We start from the raw sequence: 19,603 nt of genomic DNA on the forward strand, positions 1-19,603 counted from the left end.
TGTGTTTGATAGTTTGTGTTGGATCAATAGATTTGACAGACTTGGTTCTCATCCAGAGGAAACAGTCCAAATTCAGATCTAATGAAATGATGGAGGCTGTTTCCTACCACGGTGCTGATGTGTGACTAACAAGGCTCATGGTCTCCAGCAGACAAGCGCCTGGAATGAGGTGAGCTGAGTGTTGCTTTGGTGGGTCTGTGCCCACGTCATGCATCAGGATTCATATTGGCAATAGTTCATATCTCTGTTCTTTAGCCTTCATCACAAAGCTGTGAAGGAAAACAAACATCTAACAGGATTTGATGGATGCAAAGTCCACTGAGCTCTTTGTCATTTACAAACTTGTCCAACCAACAAGAGCACAGATGAAAAACACAGTGACACTTAAAGGATTTTGCCATATATGAGCATAGATTACTTTCATATAGATTTTCAATGCAGGCTTTTGGTGAGCCGCTGGGTTCTGTCTAATAATCATCTCAGCATTTTACAATAGAATAGCTCTTTATTAGCTCTTCATTTATTGTTATTGGACATGAAACAAGGAAGCTGTGTTTCTCATTGGATGTTAGTTTCATGTTCATCAGGATCATTTTCTAAAGAGCTGATATTTAGACCATTTACTGCACTGGCTGCACATTCTGTCTACATTTCTCTGTATGTGCTGTGTTTGTCTTTCATATTTCTCCATATTGACACAAACAGTGAACAGCAGTAGATCTACTCTTCATCTGTTTTAGGCCCAGTGAAAGATCTGAAGCAGAAATGGTGTCATTAGGAGAAGAAGAACGGCGAGGAGGCAGCAGCTCTTAAAGATGAAACACAGCAACTTAGCCCTGAGCTCAGAGAGCTTCACATGAAAAAGCTCCTCAAGCAGATCATGTCAGAGGTTTGTCATCAACAGGAGGAACTGTTCATATCATAGAATGAAGGATGCTGTCAGCTGGATGAAGAAGGTTATTTAATGGCAAACGTTCACATTGAAGTCAAATTGTTGTGGTGTTGAACAGATTCATGGACTGATTGTCTCCAGAATGTTAGAAGAGCTTCAATGAATCATTAGAAACAACTTACAGCTGCACAGTTGTGTCAAACACATCTTTGTGTCATTTTTGTGTTTCTACATGTGACACACGTCTAAAACATGCACACAATTTGAACACAAACAGGGACTCATTTGTTCCCACAGCCAGATGCTGAGAGCCATTTCCTTGTAGTCCTGTGTCTATATATATGTACCATTAGATGTTATTGGAATGATTGTCAGCTTTGATAGTTTCACGTATGTTTAGCTGGACGGCTGTTTGATCCTCCACATGTTTAAAGGTGTCCAGTCCTGAGACACTGGGGTGGAAACAGCTGTGATGTCATTGGACTGTCACAAAGACAGAAGTGCATGAAGTGAGCAGCCAAGGAGCCGCTGATGTTTTGGATTCAACAGCATTTGAAAGGTTGACACAGACACATTTGCACATAGAAAGCTGAATTTGTCATATGCCACAGTGAACTCACTGTTCAGTGTTTTCAGGAAGCTTCTTAACTGCCTCTGCTGCCAAACAAGCAGCTGATGTCCTTGAGAAGAAGCTGAAGAAGTCTTCAACAACAAATACAGGAAGTGGACTTTCAAATACTAGATTCACTTTAGACTCACACAAGAAATGACTCAACTAGCTGTGTTTGATTGACTCCTTTGACTCTATGAAAGCTCAGTGTGTGTCTGTACACAGACTGTTGTGTTGGACTATTATTCAATTGTCTGCTTTTCAAATGTCTGCATCTCAGTGTAGATGAGGCTGGGGGTCATGGGAGGCCACCATAGCAGTCTCTTCAACATCATGACATCATCATAAATGCTGCTGGACTGTCTGATGGGCTGACGGTGAAAAAAAAAAGCCGTCGGGAAGGAAACAGAAGACATTTCAGAGGCTGCAGCAGATTTCTTTGATTTGGGGCCTTTTTCAGCTTTATTGGACAGAGCAGTGAAGATAAGTGACAGCAAAGCAGAGGGAGAGAGAAAGGGGCGTGGTCAGAATCAAAGCCAGGCCAGCTGCTCTCCACCTCGTGGCACATGGTCACCTGCTCATCCTAGTGAGCTCCACCAGCAGCCCTTTCACACAGTTTACACTGTCAAACACTGTGTGTGGACCTCAGCTAACAATAGGCTCCATTTAAGTCTGGACTACATGCTTTTATATTGAGGCAGATTTTTACCTGTTTTTATTCCATCAGCAGCTCAACATCATGAGCAGCTTTGACATAAAGACATCAAACTCAAGCTGACTTTAAACTGGATCTACTTTTAATACAGGGGCTCAAAACAACCAACATCTTTATTATATATCAGGACAGAAAGTCATTTCATCTCAAATGGAAAACAGCTTTATTTGGAATAATCAGCACTATCAACTGGTTTGGGATCTCCACCAGTTTCATGTCTTTACAGCTTCTCCAACAAAGTTCCTGTAAAATCAGCATCTTTATTGCTTTGATAGTGATTGATTATTCAGTCCCAATCTGCTGTCATCTAAAGAACAAAATGATGTTTCTATGAGTCAAAAAGCTCCAGATGTTGTTCACAAAGAAAACAAAGATTAGGAACTTAAACACAAAGTGTTTGGAGCCAAAATGTTCCCAAGCTGCTCTTTTGAAATGGCAGAGGTACAGTGGTGTCTAACAGCACACTGTGGAAGGCAAACATGTTCTTGTTGGATGAAACTTCATGAATCCTTTGTAGATTTGAGCTTTTGGAGCCTTTCTTTTCTCTTCAGGTGTACAGAGGCTGAGGAGGCAGGTGAAGCAGGTGGAGCTGTTGTAATGCTGGCAGAGGGTGTGTCTTAGTAACTCTGTGAGGTAGAACTGGATCCAACATTGTGGATGTGTTGATGTTGGAGCCATTAAGATTCTCTGCCACACTGTAGGATTTCCTGTGATTCACTCGGGGGCATTTTGGAGTCTGTCAATGAAACTCTTCATATTTGTGTTTGACACCAGTTTATAGAAACAGACAAATGTGTCATGCTTTTGTTCGCCTCCACAAATATACACATTTGTTCATTGGTTGGACTTTTGGAAGGAGACACATTGAAAACCATGTTAATAAGATCTTGTTGTTTCCTGTGGATCCGACACAGAGAGTGGACTTCAGACAGAAAGCGTGGAAGAGATTTTAGAGGCCGTGTGTGGCAACAGGAAGTTTCTGTATGTTTGCTGATCTTACATGTGGAAAACAACACGTGATGTTTGTGAAGTTCTACAATGATCATTGTTCTGACAGCATTTTGAGTGGGAACAGTTCAAACTGAGAGTAGTGGGAGTTATTTACTGATTGAAACAAGCTGAATGTTTCTGTGCACGATGAAGATCAGCAGCAGCAGCTCAGCTGATCAATGAATTGACATCTATCAGTCATTTCATGAGATGAAGTCATCAGCAGACATTTGTTCTAACTGTGTGATAAATGTCAGAACGTCAGGGCTCTGCTTTAGTCACTACTTGATGATCATTGGCTCATTGTTGAATCACGTGGCCCAGTCTGACCTCTGACCCTTTGCTGCAGGTCTTCTGTGTTATCTCCACTTTCATGTCTGATCTTCTGCTGTATCGTCCAAAATAAACATCTGAATCATTTCCAACACTTCAGCAGATCTTTAGTTTGGGCAGCACAGTACAAAATAACACATATTGTACTATACTGCCCACTTCCTGATCTTATTGGATCTGTGTGTGAGGTTGGTGAAGGAAACACATGTTTACTGAGTGAATCGCTGCCATTAGGAACTAGTTTTTATATCACAGCCTAGAAATCACACAGGACCATTTCTGCAAGTGAAAAGTCCTAATTGGAGGAAAATCATTGTATAGTTTGTGCGACTGTTGTTTGTAAATGAAGAATTGTCCCAGCTACATGTGCTGCTGACCTTTGACCCTCCTTTAGTTGCACAGATGAGTCTGTGGAAACATCCAGAAGTTGAGTAGAGCAGCATCATCAAAGTGTCGGCTCTCTGAACACGGCACAAGATCGCCATCTGCAGGACAAAACGAGTTTTTCTCGCCCTCCTCGTCAACGTCAAGATGATGTCATCGTACAGCAACAGATTCACTGTTCGTCTGGAACAAAGCATTTACATTAAAAAAGACATTTATAGAAAATACAAACACCAACAGCACATCTCAACATCACATGATATTTTATTATATTATATATTAATATTGTACCATCAACATCAACAAATACCAGCATATTTTCTTTGACATTGAGTAGAGAGAACCTCTCCCTTGGTTCATTTCCTGCTCGCAGCATCAGCTGACCTCTGACTTCCTGGTTAAGGTCTCTCAGCGTTGATTGGAATATCAAATCGGACTCACACCATGTTCTTGTAATGTGGTCTGTCAGCTGTTTGAAAAGCATCTCTGGCCTAAACACAATAGGAAGAACAACAACATAAACAAACACATTTCCATATTAGATGAAGGGCACCGTAACTGGAAGGGGTAACATTCATTTGATGCTGCTTTGGATTTATCTTCTGTTTTAGATCAACTTTGATCTCTTAGAGCCATCTTAAGTCCGTTTGTCCTAACTTCTCACTCACTAACATCTCATTTGATTTCAGATCCCTGCTGTTCCCCACCTGCCCTGTAGGTGGACTCAGTGTGCCTCAAACCATTTACAGATGATTACGTGTCGTTCACAGTTCATATTTAAATAGAAGACGTGGGACGTTGAAGCAGTTTAAACATGTCCATCCATCCATGAACATGTAAGAAATCAAAATAAAGGTTTGCTTCATGTCTGAAATATGTAGAAAATATTCTGGCTGTAACAGTTTGGGTCAAAGTGCAGATGTTCTGCAGTCTCTCTGTGTTTCATGTTGGACCAAAGTGAAGCTTTTTGATGTGACTGCAGGAATGTGAAGTGTAACTCTGAGCTTTAGGAAATGAAACTAAATGGACTTTTTCTCCTTTATTTATAGGAAAGTGTAGGAGAGCAACAGATGAACAAGTGTTACTGTAACAGGAAACACAAACACGTCATCAGAGGATCTTTATGTTCATCATTATCACTGTTTGCTTGTTCTGTCACAAACACACAACACTTCCTGCTCTCTCTCTCTGATGGATCTGATTGGGTGTTTCATTCACAGGAGGTCAGGGCATCACACAAACAGCTTCAACTGCACAACAACACACTTTAAATCATCCACAGACAAACCTGTGTGTTTGATTTATGAAGAAATAATAAAGAAGTGTCTACAGCTGTCCATAAAGCAGCTTCTCACACAAACTCTGACACTACAGCCACTTTAATTCCTGCAAAGCTGCGTAATAAAGAGCTGTGACTGCTATGAACTGCTCATGATGACTGCATGAAGCTCTCAGCTGAAGCTTCATTCATTTATTTTAATGTTAATGTCGCCTTTTTAAGTCTGTGTGAGGATTTTAATGACAGACATTAAAGGAGCTTCTTTGATTAGAACCAAATTCATGTTGATTTTCAGCCTGAAATGATAAAAACTTTAATAATTCTGTTTATAATCATCAACCTGGAGACTAACGAAAAGTATGATAGCAATAAAAATCCTTTATTATTTGAATAATGCCTGAATCTGCTCAGAGACAGAGACAACACTGAGGTGTTGATGACAGTTTGACATTAACTGAATTAAAAACAAAGTGCTCTTATTGTGAAAATTTGCTTCCTGCTTGCTTCAAATCATTTTTATGTATTTTTTAATCTCACACTGAAACATTGAGGCATTAATCTGACACAGTTTCATCAGCAGCTGCGTTTTCACAGATGTTTCACTTTGATTTGTTCAGATTGAGCAGAGAGAAGTGGCTCTCTGTGTGCGCACTGCTGAGAAACAGCAGCTCATTTCTGCTCTTTAGCCTCTAAACTCTCAGCGTGAGGACTGAGTGAAGAGTTTCAGAGCAGAGAGTTTTGGCTCACAGCTTTTAGCATCTACAAAAAGAACCGATTACGCACTCGTTCTGAGAACATCTCCACCTCCTTAAAACAAACTCTCCTACTAGCAGCTGTCACGACCACAACAGGCAGAAGACTGGATTTCTTCAGGCTCAGATTTCATTGCTCAGATTTACTGCAGCATGCAGTAAATTGTGTGTCACAGACTTTGTAGTTCACATTTATGTGACTCATTTAAATCTTCTCCTCCTGAAAGTGAAACTCTCACAAACACATCAGGCCACAACCTGCTGCAGGTTAATGATTGATATAAAGACAGCTGACCTTTGAGCAGGAACTTTATTGTGTTTAATGCTCACAGTGCTGAAGCCTGCAGACACACCCACATCATATTATTTGTTCTCAGGGTTGTTCGGCGTGGCAGAGTCGGAACAGAAACTTTCTGCAGGTTAATTATTGATCAAACTAAAGTCATATTAAGGAGCTACTGGCACGGAGTCAGAGCAGAGCACAGAAATCGGAAATATATCAAAGTATATTAAAGTTAAAGAGTTTAGAGAACACTGTTTGGTTAGCTGCCTCAAAGGCAGATGACTCTCAATATCACAAGATCAGGTGAGATTTCAGACCAATGGAAAATCACCGGGATTATCTGTGAAGAGGCAGAAAAGCATAGACGTGGTCTACCTTATAGCCATTTTGAAAAGGTAAGAGTGAATCTGTCTTCATTCATCTACATGGAAACATAAAACCAAAAAACAAATCAATACAAACAAATCACTCCCAGTAGGGGTGGGCGATATAAACGATATACGATAGAATCGATTAAATTTGGTCAACGATAGAGATTTTGACTATACCGCTCTATCACGATAGTGCATATTGATGATGTCATCAAGCTGCGCCTTTTTTGGTCAAAAGCATCGCAGCGGCTACAACCATTATCATCTGCAATTATGCCGGGCGACAGTCATAGCAAAGAGATGAAGCACTTTTGAAATAGTGCTTCATATAGTAACTAACTAACTAACCTCGTATTGTGGATGAATTATCTCAGTTGTTCTCCTGACTGAAGTTTGGCCCGTGTATAGCATCCTGCTATGCGATTGCATTTGTTCCTAACCACCAGAATCCCTCACGTTAACTTTTATTGAGTGGAAAAAAACGTTAGCGTTCATCCTCCAGCTTCACTGTGCTAATGTTATGCTAACATAGCAGTGTCGCTAGCAATCACGTAGCACAACATTATATACCAGGTAGTCCAACTTCAGTAACCCTACAAACGTCACTGCTGTTGAGTTTTCTGTCATTTTTAATTGTTACACCTGATAAAGCAGCAACGCTGATCATTTTATTAAAGATTAAAGAATTTAGACTGTTTTTAACTCTCAGTGTTCGTTTGACTTTGGGACCTGAAGCGGACGGAGTTTTGGACCCAGATTACTCCGCGAAGCTCCTCACTATGGCAGCCGTAATGTTCTGACAATCCATCAAGCAGTGCGGCTTACCAAAGCTGTACTAAAACATTTTTTAACAGATTTATGCACGCCCAAATTGATTCGAGGTCAGTAAGCACAACCAGAATTCATACATAAGGCACACTCTCGATTTTTGAGAAAATTTACGGATTTTAAGTGTGCCTTATAGTGTGGAAAATACGTTATACAGAAGAAAAGAATATATCGCGATATATATCGTTACCGCACATGCTTCAAATTATATCGCGATATGGATTTTAGGCCATATCGCCCAGCCCGAAAGTTCACCTTATAATCCAGTGTGCCTTATGTATAAATTCTGGTTGTGCTTACTGACCTCGAACCGATTTTATCTCCCAATTTATTTACAACATATGAAACATATAGTGTAGCTCAGTCAAAACCGAAAGCCAAGTGAAAGTGCTGAGAGGCAAAAGATAATGATTAATGATTTATTTAAACTCACAACTGGGTGCAGCAGCTGAGCTTTGACCTGTGAGCTGCAGCTTAAGCCTCTTTTATGGTTCAGTGTTTAATGTGTAAACTGTTTATCACTGCAGAGACGCCTACAGGCTATCTACTGTTCAAAAGTGAATTGTTATATACAGTGTGGCAGCTGACCTTTGACCTGTGAGCTTCAGCCTCTTTGCTGGTGTGAAGTGTTAAATGCTCATCTATTGAAGCCTGCAGACACACCCACACATCATCTGATTTGTTTTCAGGGTTGTTTTCAGTGTGTTGGAGTCAGAGCAGAAACCTGCTGCAAGTTAATGATTGATTAAATTAATATCACACAAGGTGCAGCAGCTGACCTTTGACCTGTGAGCTTCAGACTCTTTGTTGGTGTGAAGTGTTTAATCTGACGCAGTCTGCAGACACAGACGACTGCTGATGGAGAAGAAGCAGAGGATTTTCTCTGTTTCTACACAGACCTGGTCCAGACAGCAGAGAGCTGCAGAGTGAAGAAGTTCATGGGAAGAAGCTGAGTAAGTGCAACGTCCTGTTTGAATCCTGGATCAGGAAGTCAATATTTGGTGTTTATATAAGGTTTCTGTCTTTGACTCAGTCTGCTGTCACTTTTTTTAGAGAGAAAAGGAGATTTTAGATTAACTGGTGTTCCTGCTGCTGCAGCATTAAAGGACAGTATAGGTGACCGCGCTGATACCTGTTTATAATTTCACCAAAGCTAATAAACTGTTGGCTAAATTTTCTTGTTTTCAGAGGTAAACAGAGGTGAGAGAAGCAGATAATAACGATTAAATATTATGCTGAATAACTGAATTCTGCTAGTCTGTGACGAAACTCCCAGCAGCATCACCTCATTTCTTTGACCCTTTAACATGAGTTAGCTTAGCTAGCAGAGCAGCTATCTCTGCTGCCTGTCATGTGACTGCAGGGCTCGCAAAATTTCAAAATCTCTGGTAGCCCTTTGGGCAGGCACTCTTCAGTTTTTCGTAGCCCAAAATAAATTTAAGTAGCCCAAATATATAAAAAAGAGGACAATTTTTTGATTGATGTTTTGTTTCCTTTACAATATTATACTTTAATGTATAATATTGTAAAGGAAACAAAACATGAATCTAAAAATATTTAAAACACAAATTACAACAACAAATTACAATCATCAACTCAAATATTTGGTTCTAATTGAACAGAAATTTCTATGAACTTCCAAGAACTGTGTAGAACATGAATCAGTCTGTGTCGGATCCTGAATCTGACATTTCCACTGAAATCACGGGTAAGAGGCAAGTGGAACTAAGATCTAGGAAATTTGCTTTTTGAAGTTTGCAAAGACTGCTAAATTTTGCCAGTGGTAGTTCACTCTTTGCAACATAGTACGCTGTTCTAAGCAGGTTTTTCAGGACTTCTGCTTCTGCTTGGTTTATTTTTAGTATGTTTTTTGCAATTGGTGTTTGTTCTGGGAAAGATGCTGCAGACTGAGCAATAATGCATTTCTTGCATTTCTCATGGGTTCTGATGGGGTCTTTCTTAAAATGACTGGTCCCAGGAACAAAGGCGCTTGTCGACTCAGAAATCGAGGGAAACTCACAACACACCCGGCAGAACATTATGCTATTTAGCTCGTCATATTCCAGCCACATAAATTCTTTTGTCCATGAAACCAAAAAAGCTGCGCTTTCCTTTTGCCTCATAGTCTGATTTGTCATAACTTTTCCGTTTTGTGGTCAGCTTTTGTTTGGCTGCCCCTTCTTCACCCTGACTTGTCTTGTTTGGCTGAGCAGAACTAAAATACCTGTGTCAATCCATCTGCTCTTACACACATACTTACATAACGATCAGCAATTCTCTGCGCAATCAACCTCTATCACATCTTTAAGCTTGATGCGGAGATTTCACTTGTCATGTTTGAATAGTAAGCTAACGATTGATAAGATGATGCCAGAGGAATTGGTGCGCAATTAATCTGTGACTTACCAATCAGTGCTGCCGCTATCTACACACAGTTCACGCGATCGCAAAGTGAAAGTGAAAGCAAAAAACAAGCGCAAATTCAAACGCGATTTCAATGTCTCACATATTGACAGTGGCTCATCGATGCCAATGACATAATTACTCAGCTACATTTGTGAAAGAATGCAAAAGCATTGACACATATATTTTTTTCTTTCCTTCATATGATAGCCCGACGGGCAGGGCTGAGATGGATTTTGGTAGCCCGACTGGAAAATTCGCTAGCCCCAGGACGTCGGGCTAGCGATTTTGCAAGCCCTGGACTGAGTCACGTGCAGGCAGTGGACTTGTTAGCGTAGCTAGCAGGCTGAAAGAGGCTAGCAAACTGTGTGAACACTTTGTAAGAGGTGAGCAGTAAGGAGAAGGATAAGGAACTCCTCCAAATGCTGATTATGCACTTAACCTGAATTTACTGCTTCTTACATTACATGTGATGTTCAGTCGAAAACAATTACTTAAATTAACATCATTATTATTATTAGTAGTAGTAGTATTAGTATTATTATTTGTTTATTATTCATAACATGGCTCCCTACTGTAGTGGTTTGAACAATTGATCTGTGGTTATTGTGTCCCTGCAAATTCAACAATGGGCCTCAATGCAAAGCATCAAAGAAATATTTTTATTATCAAGTCATTCGACCTACTGGATGAATCACCGTAGCTCTGACAGTAATGCACTTAGTTTACCAAACAGTAAATCAGTGTGTGTGCAGTTCTCTGCAAACTCAGCAGGAATAATTATTGTGAAGCTTTAGCTCTGTTGATCATCTTTGAATCATGGATCAGCTGAAATGTTTCAAATGTTGTTCACACGTGTTAGACTGACTGAAGCTTCCAGTCACAGTGACTCAGTGTGTGTCAGTGAATGCATCGTGTGTGCTTCAGGCTCCATCTAGTGGACTGATAGTAGAGCAGCTGATGGCAGCTTCCTCTGCCTCACACTGCTGTCTGAGATGAAGCAGGAAAGAAGCAGCTGATATTTGGACAGCACACATGATGGAAAGGAGGATTTCAGTTGATGTGCACATGAATGATTTGTGTTTCCTCTGCAGGTGAAGGTAGAAAGTGTGTGTGAGCTGAATTGAGCAGCATGGATCAGTGTGAGGACAGAGAGGAGGGAGTCCCTCCTTCTAAAAGCACTCTGTGTGGGGAACATGAGAGCCAGACCAAAGCTCAGAGGTGAGATGACCATCTCGAACTTCCAGTTGGTCGCAGATGACAGAAACACAAAGTGTCTGTGGCATGTGATGCTGCAGGATTTGTTAACATGTCCATGATGGTAACATCTCCTCCTCTAACTGCAAACAGATGAACGCTCCTAACGGCAGCTATCACAGCCACAGAGGCAGACTCTCACTGTTGCATTCAGGGACATTTGTTTTTCTGTAAAATGCTGAACTCTAATCTAAGAGGATGTTACTGACAGGAAACAGCTGCATCATCTGCAGTCTGTGTGATCACAGCTGCTTCAATCATGTTTGTGTCTGCAGGGGTCAGAGGTCACAGTCTGCAGGGTCCAGCTGTCCGTCTGTGAGGAGTGACCGGTCCAATGATCACCCTCCAGACTTCAGTGGTGAACCTGGACCAACGAGGTCAGAGAGCTGTGATGACTCCTTTACATGTTTGTGTTTCCTGGATAAATCTGACCTGAAACATCCTCAGATTGTTACAAAGATTCATTAAAAAGAAAACAATGAAAGAGAAAAGATCCAAATGTTAGACTTGGTCATTTGCTGTTTGAGGACAGTGATGCTCATATCTGTGGGGAAAGTGTGACCTGAGTGGGTTCATGTTTGTCTTTAAAGAGCTGCTCTGATTCTCTTTGTGTCTGATCTGTTAAACAGTCTGAGAGGTCACACAGAGACCCAGCAGCTAAAGCCTGGATCATACTGGCTGCTGTTACTCCATCAGGACAACACTGAACCACAGTGGTGTTCATGGAAATCAATCAGTGCAACTTTACACTGTATTACCAAAAGTACTGACTCGTCTGCCTTCACACACGAAAACTTGAGTGACATCATATTCTAAATCCCACCACACTGATGCTCAGATTAATCTGAGAGTTTAAAACTTGACAAACTTGATTCAGATGAAGTTATTTGAGCAGAAACTCCTGGATCTTTATCCTGTGTTGAACTAATTCTTGATGGTTCCTCCACAGAGTGGACCAGCAGAGCTCAGAGGTTCCCAGTGGTCAGTCTGCCCAGCAGCATCAAACACAGCTGGACTCCATATTTATGGTCTGAACATGTACAACAACTACTGTTACATCTATTCTGTTCACAGTCATCTCCATGCTGCTCTTTGTAGACCAGTGTCAGTGTGTCCAACATGGATCTGATGTTTGGCTCCACATGATTTCAGTTTGATTGGCTCATTCATAAATATTCTGTTCCAGCTGCTGGAGGACAACATCATCACTTTTGTGAAGAATGAGCTGAAGAAGATCCAGAAGGTTCTGAGTCCAGATTACCCAGAATGCTTAGAGAGTCAGAGGAGCAGCAGCAGAGAGGCATTCGTGAAGATCACAGTGAACTTCCTGAGGAGAATGAAGCAGGAGGAGCTGGCTGACCGTCTGCAGAGCAGTAAGAGGATTTCAAAAAGGATTTAAGCTGCTGGATGAATGAACATTTTTCAAGATGGAAGCAACATGGTTTAAAGATTCATTCTTTTGGGATTTAAGTGTTTATTTCCACTTTCAAAAGATATTCTACATATTTCTTCTCTTTCAGAACTTCAAGCTGCAGTTTGTCATCGTAACCTTAAATCCACCCTGAAGAAGAAGTTCCAGTGTGTGTTTGAGGGCATCGCTAAAGCAGGAAACCCAACCCTTCTGAATCAGATCTACACAGAGCTCTACATCACAGAGGGAGGGACTGCAGAGGTCAATGATGAACATGAGGTCAGACAGATTGAAACAGCATCCAGGAAACCAGACAGACCAGAAACAACAATCAGACAAGAAGACATCTTTAAAGCCTCACCTGGAAGAGATGAACCAATCAGAACAGTGCTGACAAAGGGAGTGGCTGGCATTGGGAAAACAGTCTTAACACAGAAATACAGCCTGGACTGGGCTGAAGACAAAGCCAACCAGGACATCCAGTTCATGTTTCCATTCACTTTCAGAGAGCTGAATGTGCTGAAAGAGGAAAAGTTCAGCTTGGTGGAACTTGTTCATCACTTCTTTACTGAAACCAAAGAAGCAGGAATCTGCAGCTTTGAAGACTTCCAGGTTGTGTTCATCTTTGATGGTCTGGATGAGTGTCGACTTCCTCTGGACTTCCACAAAACTACAATCCTAACTGACCCTAGAAAGTCCACCTCAGTGGATGTGCTGCTGATAAACCTCATCAGGGGGAAACTGCTTCCCTCTGCTCACCTCTGGATAACCACACGACCTGCAGCAGCCGATCAGATCCCTCCTGACTGTGTTGGCATGGTGACAGAGGTCAGAGGGTTCACTGACCCACAGAAGGAGGAGTACTTCAGGAAGAGATTCAGAGATGAGGAGCAGGCCAGCAGGATCATCTCCCACATCAAGAAAACGCAAAGCCTCCACATCATGTGCCACATCCCAGTCTTCTGCTGGATCACTGCTGCAGTTCTGGAGGATGTGCTGGAAACCAGAGAGGGAGGACAGCTGCCCAAGACCCTGACTGAGATGTACATCCACTTCCTGGTGGTTCAGGCCAAAGTGACGAAAGTCAAGTATGATGGAGGAGCTGAGACAGATCCACACTGGAGTCCAGAGAGCAGGAAGATGATCGAGTCTCTGGGAAAACTGGCTTTTGATCAGCTGCAGAAAGGAAACCTGATCTTCTATGAATCAGACCTGACAGAGTGTGGCATCGATATCAGAGCAGCCTCAGTGTACTCAGGAGTGTTCACACAGATCTTTAAAGAGGAGAGAGGACTGTACCAGGACAAGGTGTTCTGCTTCATCCATCTGAGTGTTCAGGAGTTTCTGGCTGCTCTTCATGTCCATCTGACCTTCATCAACTCTGGACTCAATCTGCTGGAAGAACAACAGAGAACCCCCAAGCGTTCTAGCTTTTTTAGAAAAAAAGAGTTTCTCCACCAGAGTGCTGTGAACAAGGCCTTACAGAGTCCAAATGGACACCTGGACTTGTTCCTCCGCTTCCTCCTGGGTCTTTCACTGCAGACCAATCAGAACCTCCTACGAGGCCTGCTGACACAGACAGGAAGTAGCTCACAGACCAATCAGAAAACAGTCCAGTACATCAAGAAGAAGCTCAGCAAGAATCTGTCTGCAGAGAAAAGCATCAATCTGTTCCACTGTCTGAATGAATTAAATGATCGTTCTCTACTGGAGGAGATCCAACAGTCCCTGAGATCAGGAAGTCTCTCCACAGATAAACTGTCTCCTGCTCAGTGGTCAGCTCTGGTCTTCATCTTACTGTCATCAGAAAAAGATCTGGATGTGTTTGACCTGAAGAAATACTCTGCTTCAGAGGAGGCTCTTCTGAGGCTGCTGCCAGTGGTCAAAGCCTCCAACAAAGCTGTGTAAGTAAATCTGTGATCATGTTTATTTTTAAAATGTTGATTAAAAGTGGTCATAGATTTCTTCCATGACAGATCCATGTCCTAGAACCATCAACCTACGTAGTTGTATAGTATAAAAGAAAAAAGGAGAACTTTTGACCACAATATTGTAACTTGAATGAACTTTTGATACAGCCTTTAAACACTTAAGGAGCTTAAAATGTTTTGATCTATGAACCCACATTAAACACTCTAGTTAAACTCTAAAAACAGAACATTAAAATCTGTATGTCTGCAAATGTATGTGCATTGATGTGAGCATGCGTGAAGATCTGGGGTTGGTTGGTAGGATGAACCCATGTGCAGAATCACATGTGTGCAAATATTTCTGTGTTTGGATTTTTCAGAATTTGGTTCTTTTGTCGTTTCTCTCGGTATGTAGCCTTGGGCTGGTTCAGCTGAATCAGGGGTGTCCAGGCTGCTGGGTGTGGTGTGTTTATTGTTATTTATTGATATATATTATTTCTGTTCTAGAATTTATTAAAATATCAACATTTTAGTAATTTGGGGTATTTTTTGTTTATTATTAACAGGAACACATTTGAAAGTAACTGAATTGTTGGGATTGTCTAAATGATTAGTAGGAACTACTTCTCCCACCTGTCACAGTAATGTGTGAAATACAGCTGTAAAAATTATTCACAGCTGATGTGTGCTCGCTCACTCAGGTGATGATCATAAGCGAGTCATGTGTGAAGATATTTCAGCTCCACAAACTGCCAAGATGCTAGTTGTGAGAAATGTGGCAGGGGTGAAAACCTCTTCCAACACAAATAAAAGTAAATGTTAACACAGAGTAGTGCTGCAGGCAGGTACTATCCCTGTATAGAGGGAGGAAATATGGAGCTGGCAGTGTTGTATAGCACGGTTGCTAAACTTTGTGAAGTGACTGAAATCCAGGCTCCGGGTTTTTCTGTCTATGTTTAAATGATGGGAATTCACTGCATCTTTAAAAATACAAATCCCATTTGTTCAAATTGTAGAGCATTTAAAGTTGACTATAGACTAGCTATTTAAAAATATACAGTGTACTTGGAGTAAAACAGCAGCTGTTGGCTTTAAGCAACAAAAATACAATTCAAAATATTTAATATAGGAAAGAGAGAGAAAATAACACCATCCATCCATCCATCCATCCATCTTCTTCCGCTCATCCAGGGCCGGGTCGTGGGGGCAGCAGCCCAAGCAGAGAAGCCCAGACCTGCCTCTCCCCAGCCATCTCCTCCAGCTTGTCTGGGGGAACACCAAGGCATTCCCAGGCCAGCTGAAAGATATAATCTCTCCAGCGTGTCCTGGGTCTGCCCTGTGGCCTCCTCCTGGTGGGACATGCCCAGAACACCTTGCCCAGGAGGCATCCTTGTCAGATGCCCAAACCACTTCAACTGACTCCTTTCAATGGCCTTTCCGGATGGCTGAACTCCTCTCCCTATCTCTGAGGGAGAGGCCAGCCACCCTTCGGAGGAAGCCCATTTCCGCCACTTGTATCCATGATCTCGTTCTTTCGGTCACTACCCACAGCTCGTGACCATAGGTGAGGGTAGGGACATAGATCGATGGGTAAATTGAGAGCTTCGCTTTTACGCCCAGCTCTCTCTTCACCACGATGGATCAGTACATGGTCCGCATCACTGCAGCCACAGCACCAATCCACCTATTGTTCTCCCGCCTCCTTCTCCCATTGCTCGTGAACAAGACCCCGAGATACTTAAACTCCTCCACTTGGGGCAGGAACTTGTCCCTGACCTGGAGTGGGCACTCCACCCTAAGGACCTTGTCCTCAGATTTGGAGGTGCTGATCCTCATTCCTGCTGCCTCACACTTGGCTGCAAACCGTTCCATCACCCGATGAAGCCAACAAAACCACATCATCTGTGAAAAGCAGAGATGAGATTCTGAGACCCCCCAGGTGAAAGCCTTCCACTTGGCTACGCCTAGAAATTCTGTCCATAAAAATTATGAACAGAATCAGTGACAAAGGGCAGCCCTGGCGGAACCCATCACCCACCGGACTTATTACCATAGCTGGACTGGCCATCGGGCATACCGGGCATTTGCCCGGTGGGCCGATGGTGATTTTTTGTTTTTTATGGGCCGATGGGTTTTTTTGTTTTTTTGTTTTTGTTTTTTTCCGTAACGGTATAAACACTGAAAGGTGGTGGATTGGCCAGATGCTGGGAAATGTGTAAAAATAACTCAGTTGTTTGGTGGTGGCTATTGCGGAGCTTCCACAGATTCAGTAACATTAGCAAGTGGTGGAGGCCAGCTGATGCAACATGCTGGCAGGTGGATGACGGAAAGGCAGGAGCAGCAGAGACCCGAGGCGGTGAACTGAACTTCAGGTAAGAAGTTATGACCTGCAGTCTATCTGGGTCAGATATAAACCAAGTTTAGGTGGACTTTATTTTCGTTATGCTGACTTTTTACAGTCAGTTACAATAACTCGTACTGCGTACTAGCTAGCATGATGGAGTTTATATACTGCTGGGCGGGTGCTGTGATGTTATTGATGTTGAACTTGTTTTATCTTATTTTATTTATAAGGCTAGTTATTAGAGTTTCCAACCCTCCCGTAAAAAACGGAATCGTCTCGTATTCAGAGAAAATATTACCCGTTTCGTATTGAGGTGAAAAGGAACACAGTTTGTCCCGGACTTCAGCTACAATAAAAAAGACACAAAGCTGGAGTTATTCTGTGTCTTTGCTGCACAGCTGCCTCTTCTTCTCTCATTCTCTCCCTCTCTCTCCTGTTTCTATTTCAATCATGAAACTGATCAATGATCAGCTGATCGGCTTTTCTCTCTTGTTTATTTATCGCCCACTTTGCACCAGAAAGAGGAAACCAGCGGATGTCGCGCTAAACAACAGCAGCACGTTTAAGCTTGATCAGCTGTTGTTAGAATTTATTTAATATTAATTTCTAGTACAGCTGATGTTTGCTGGAGCCACAGCTGTAAAGCTGCTGGTCATGATATCGGTTTGGTTATGTGGTGAGAGGGAAACATGCAGATGAAACCAGGAGATGTCCTTACTGAATCATCAGAGCTGAACAGGTGATGGAGAAACAGGTTTACCTTTTAGGTGACATGAATGAGTTGAAGGGAAGTTATGAACTGTTTCTGAGAGACAAATAACACCAGGATCCTTTTTTTATGTAGCTGACAGCTGGTAACTGTGCAGGGGCGGGTCTAGCAAAGTTATGCCAGGGGGCCAGGTAGGGCATTAACAGGGAGAGGGGGGCACAAAGAAATACTTTTCTTTCTTATTCTCATTTAAAATGTCTCGCTTTTAACAAATAATTATCTGAATCTTACAACAAACTTTTTCATCTAATGTAAAATGTATAGAAATCCATTATTGTACATAGTAATTTTTTTTAGGGTCCCATCATAATTTCTTCATAAGTAGCTAAGTACTGTATATGATGCCAGTATTTCCCACATTTTCTAGATACGGTACCAGTACTGTGTGTAAAATGCCATCAGAAACTCAATTAAGTTTTTCTTTCTCATCTGTCTTTCTGTCTCCTTTCACTTTTTAAAGGTTGCCATGTTAGAAAAAATATTTTGTCCTGTCATGCTGTTTATTGATGTGGCAAATGAATGGTTTATGAAAATATATCTAAATCTGTCATCAGTAATCAGTAATGATCATGTCTCACCTCTAGTCTTCTCTGTCTTAATTTCAGGTTTCCACCATGTGTTGTAGATAGTTCAGGAGGTTAACTCGACCAAGCAGTCTACTTTTGGGTACTGTTTAGAATACCAGTATAGGGAGGATGGTGAAGGTTTAAGTTTATTAGACTGATACATATATACCAACAAGACGGTGTACATCACTGTGACAACAGCGTTTGTTTTCATTCAAAGGATTTATGGTTTTTCCTATAATACCTGGTGGGCCGGTCTCTAGTCAAAATGCTTGGGCCGATTTTTTGTCCCAGTCTAGCCCTGCTTATTACTATCCAACTTATTGCCGGCTATGCCAACCAAGCTCTTGCAATGGTTGTAAAAGGATCGAATGGCCCGTAGCAATGGCCATAAAATGTTTCCCAGTTTTATTATTTTCAGTCACATCTGCTTTAATTATTAATTGAATATTTTAAAATTCAGGCTTTTTATGTCATACAAAACATCATATTTTCTTATGATGTCTTGTATTGATTCTGAAGGAATAGTTTTCATCAGTATCACTGATACCAGCCTGAATTTTACTTTGTATTGGATCAGAAAGGAAATCAGTGGCATCACACATCACTTACAGCTACTTCAGTACCACTTCATTTTAATAAACTGGGGGGGAGGTGCACCAAGATTCAGTATAAGATAAAGAATTATTTTTAACTGGAAGGTTGGAGAAATCTGTTGTTGGAAATTGGAAGAACAGGTCATCTTAAAAATCACTGCACTGTAGAGTTCAGGCCCCTTCAATCTGTGATCGCTGTTGCTTTGCATTGTAAATGCTACTATTGCAAAAGTCACAAATATTAGTGTGTGTGTGTTATTGGGTAATAAACCAAAAGAACAGAATCTACCAGCACCTCACTGATTTCTGCTTAAAAACAAAGACAAAAAGCAAAAAAGCTGTAATTTGTTTTGTTGATCTTGTCTCCCTTCCCGCTTGATTTCAGACTGAGTGGCTGTAACCTGTCAGACAGAAGCTGTGAAGCTCTGGCCTCAGTGCTGAGCTCCCAATCCTCCCGTCTGACAGACCTGGATCTGGGTAACAACAACCTGCAGGATCCAGGAGTGAAGCTTCTGTCTGCTGGGATGAAGAGTCAATACTGCAAACTGGAAGCGCTGAGGTCAGATCGAGTGATATCATTTTTTTTCATCAATTAACATCATTTAATCAATTTCATTTGGAAAAAAATTACATTGTGTGTATGTTTTGTTTTTTTAATGAATCCATCCAAGTCACAGTAAACTGCCACATTTGTCTTTTGTAACATGAGGCAATAAGGATTCCAGCATGTCCTGAAACAGTGTTGAAATATTGTAAATGTAGTACTCCTCATGGCACCATGAATATACTTTAACACAAGTGTTTCATGTCTTCTTGTCATCATTTTTTCAGACTGAGTGGCTGTAACCTGTCAGACAGAAGCTGTGAAACGCTGTCCTCAGTGCTGAGCTCCCAGTCCTCTAGTCTGAGA

The 19,603-nt window shown here is 41.6% G+C and overlaps 1 long non-coding RNA gene across 1 annotated transcript; it reads left to right on the plus strand.

Annotated features, from left to right (window-relative positions):
- The first annotated feature begins 6,358 nt into the window (after window positions 1-6,358).
- On the plus strand, window positions 6,359-10,997 carry LOC120438010. Its single transcript, XR_005611584.1, has 3 exons — window positions 6,359-6,633; window positions 8,203-8,390; window positions 10,935-10,997. It is a non-coding gene; the product is annotated as an uncharacterized LOC120438010 (long non-coding RNA).
- Window positions 10,998-19,603: the final 8,606 nt, after the last annotated feature.

Source organism: Oreochromis aureus, linkage group 3 (assembly GCF_013358895.1).
Source record: "Oreochromis aureus strain Israel breed Guangdong linkage group 3, ZZ_aureus, whole genome shotgun sequence".
Lineage (NCBI taxonomy): Eukaryota > Metazoa > Chordata > Actinopteri > Cichliformes > Cichlidae > Oreochromis > Oreochromis aureus.